This window comes from Symphalangus syndactylus, chromosome 16, assembly GCF_028878055.3.
Source record: "Symphalangus syndactylus isolate Jambi chromosome 16, NHGRI_mSymSyn1-v2.1_pri, whole genome shotgun sequence".
In the NCBI taxonomy this organism is placed as follows: domain Eukaryota; kingdom Metazoa; phylum Chordata; class Mammalia; order Primates; family Hylobatidae; genus Symphalangus; species Symphalangus syndactylus.
The window spans coordinates 50,094,889-50,098,352 of NC_072438.2; the positions used below are offsets into that span (position 1 = coordinate 50,094,889).

Genomic DNA, 3,464 nt, shown 5'->3' on the forward strand with positions numbered 1-3,464 from the left:
TATATTAGTTCATTTTTTAGCTGCTAATAAAGACATACCTGAGACTAGGAAATTTACCAAAGAGAAAGGTTTAATGGATTCACAGTTCCATGTGGCTGGGAGCGCCTCACCATCATGGTGGAAGGTGAAAGGCTCACAGATAAGAGAAGAGAATGAGAACCAAGCATAGAGGTTTTCCCCTTATAAAAGCATCAGATTTTGTGAGTTTCATTCACTACCACAAGAACAGTATGGGGAAAACCATCTCCATGGTTCAATTATCTCCCATTGGGCTCCTCTCACAACATGAATAAATTATGTAAGCTACAATTCAAGAAAAGATTTGGGTGGGGACACAATCAAACCATATCACTCTGGTATGTTTTTATTAGCAGCATGAGAACAAACTAATACAACCCCCACTGTATCTGAGAAGTAACTAGCTTGCTTTTGATTTTACATGCTCCTAGGAAGAAGGGACTTGCCCTGTTGGAGATGATACTTTGGATAGTACACTTTTGAGTTAATGCTGAAATGAGTTAAGGATTTGGGGGACTGTGGAGAAAGCATGATTGTGTTTCTAAATGTGAAGACATGAGATTTGGGAGGGGCCAGTGGTAAAATGATATGGTTTGTCTGTGTCCCCACCCAAATCTCCTCTTGAATTATAGTCCCCATAATCCCCACATACCATAGGAGGGATCCATTGGGAGGTAATTGAATCATGGGGGTGGTTTCTCTTATGCTGCTGTCATAATAGTAGGTTCTCACAAGATCTGACAGTTTTATAAGTGTCTGGCATTTCCTCGGCCAGCACTTCTCTTTACTGCTGCAGTGTGAAGAAAGGCATGTTTTCTTACCCTTCTGCCATGGTTGTAAGTATCCTGAGGCCTTCCTAGCCCTCCAGAACTGTGAGTCAATTAAACCTCTTTCCTTTATAAATTACCCATTCTTGGGCAGTTCTTTATAGCACATGAGAACAGACTAATACATATGGTACAGTGGAAAACCATAGAAATTGGGTATCAGGAGTGCTGAATTTGAATCTCAGCTGTGTCCTTACTTTGAGAAAGTTGCTCAAACTCTCTTTGTTTCAAAATCCTTATCAGAATAATATATATTATTCTATTTGTCCTGATGACCAATTGTATTATTTTAGGAATGAGGTGGATGTCTATGTGGACTGTATAAACTATAATATTCTATCAAAAGTCAGTCAATATTTTGCATTCTATGTGGCAGAACACATTATTTGAGAATTATTTTAAAAGTGTACTGATGATAGTTATAGGTTTGTTATAAGGATATGATATTGAAGTCTATTTTTAATACAGAATATTAAATTTAACTCATGACAGAAAAGCTATATTAAAAGAACTATGAGAAGTATTTTATTTTTGAGTTAATTAGAATTAAAATACATGGAACTGTGGCAGATAGTGACTGTTGCTTCCATAAAATGCAGAGGAGGCCAGGAGTGGTGGCTCATGTCTGTAATCCCAGCACTTTGGGAGGCTGAGGCAGGCGGATCACAACGTCAGGAGATTGAGACCATCCTGGCTAACACGGTGAAACCCTGTCTCTACTAAAAATATAAAAAATTAACCAGGCGTCGTGGCGGGCATCTGTAGTCCCAGCTACTCGGGAGACTGAGGCAGGAGAATGGTGTGAATCTGGGAGGTGGAGCTTGCAGTGAACAAAGATCAGGACACTGCACTCCAGCCTGGGCAACAGAGTGAAACTCCATCTCAAAAAAAAATGCTTAGGAAAATGATTTGCTTTATGTATTTCATTCTTCCAATGCATTATGCTGGGTCTTTGGTAATATTAAGTCAGCAAAAGATATTCCACATAAATGGAAACCAAAAGCAAGCAGGTGTAGCTATACTTATATCAGATAAAACAGACTTTAAATCAAAAACAGTAAAAATAGACAAAGAAGGTCATTATATAATGATAAAAGAAATAATTCAACAAGTAGATGTAACAATTCTGAATATATATGCACCCAACACCAATGCACCCAGGTATATAAAGCAATTGGACTCAAATACAGTATTAATATTTGGAGACTTCAATATCCTACTCTTAGCATTGGACAGATCATCTAGACAGAAAAGCAACAAAGAAACAGTGGATTTAAACTGCACTTTAAACCAAATGGACCTAACAGACATTTACAGAATATTTTACACAACACCTGCAGAAATACATTCTTTGCATCAACACATGGAAACTTCTCCAGGATAGATTATAAATTAGGACACAAAACAGGTTTCAACAATTTTTAAAAAAAATAAAACTAGAAATCAATAATAAAAAGAACTTCGGAAACTGTACAAATAGATGGAAATTAAACATGACCCTGAACAACCACTAGGTCAATGAAGAAGTTATTTTTTTTTTTTTACAGGTTTAATTCACCTTATTTTTCTTGTATAAAAACCCTATGTTGTAGCCACAGCTGGAGCCTGGGTCCGCTGTACGGAGACTATGGTGTGGGTCTTGATGAGGTGGTCAGTGAATTCCTGATAGGGACACTTGGTAAATACAGTCTCCTTACAGAGGTTGGGGGTCAGGTAGCTGTAGGTCTTAGAAATGGCATCAAAGGTGGCCTTGGCGAAGTTGTCCAGGGTGGCAGTGCAGCCCCAGGCTGAGGTGTAGCAGTCACCAATACCAGCCGTCATGAGCAGCTTCTTAGACACAGGTGCGGAGACAATGCCAGTGCCCCTGGGTGCAGGGATGAGGCACAACAGCACAGAGCCACAGCGACCTGTCACCTTGCAAGGGACGGTGTGGGGCTTGCCAATCTTGTTCCCCCAGTAGCCTCTGTGCACAAGGACAGTGGAGAGCTTGGCCAGGATGATGGCCCCATGGATGGCGGTGGCCACCTCCTTGGGGCACTTAACACCTAGACCGACGTGGCCATTGTAGTCCCTGATAGCAACAAATGCCTTGAACCTGGTGCGCTGGCTGGCACGGGTCTGCTGGCCGTCACGGGTCTGCTTCTGCACTCGCATAATCTTCAAAACCCCATCCTTGAGAGAGGCCTACAGGAAAAAGTCAATGATCTCTGATTCATTAGCAAAGTTGAGATCATTGGAGATTGTTCAATCTGAAAAAGAAGAAGAAAATATAATAAAGAGCAATGAACAGTGTTTCCAAAAAATGTGGAACACGTGTACAGCTTTGAAACAATTAGAAGATAAATCAGTCCATCCAAGGGCCTCATAAATGGAAAAAAATGAATGGAAAGTACAAATTAAAATATTCAATTAAAATGGCTTGAGTATGAGTTCTAACATAAGAGTAAATTCAAATGTGTCTATTTGCTTAATTTATCATTTAGAAAGATACTTTTAATTTTAAAAATAATACAATTTTTAAAGATTCTCTCTTAAATAAAAATATACCTAAGAAAAGGTTTGAAACATAATAACACTTAAATACAAATCATTATAATAGAGGTAACAACCTTAATGATT

General features: G+C 39.0%; 1 pseudogene; it reads right to left on the reverse strand.

Annotated features, from left to right (window-relative positions):
• Positions 1-2,421: 2,421 nt before the first annotated feature.
• On the reverse strand, positions 2,422-3,080 carry LOC129464616 (small ribosomal subunit protein uS5-like; annotated as a pseudogene).
• Positions 3,081-3,464: the final 384 nt, after the last annotated feature.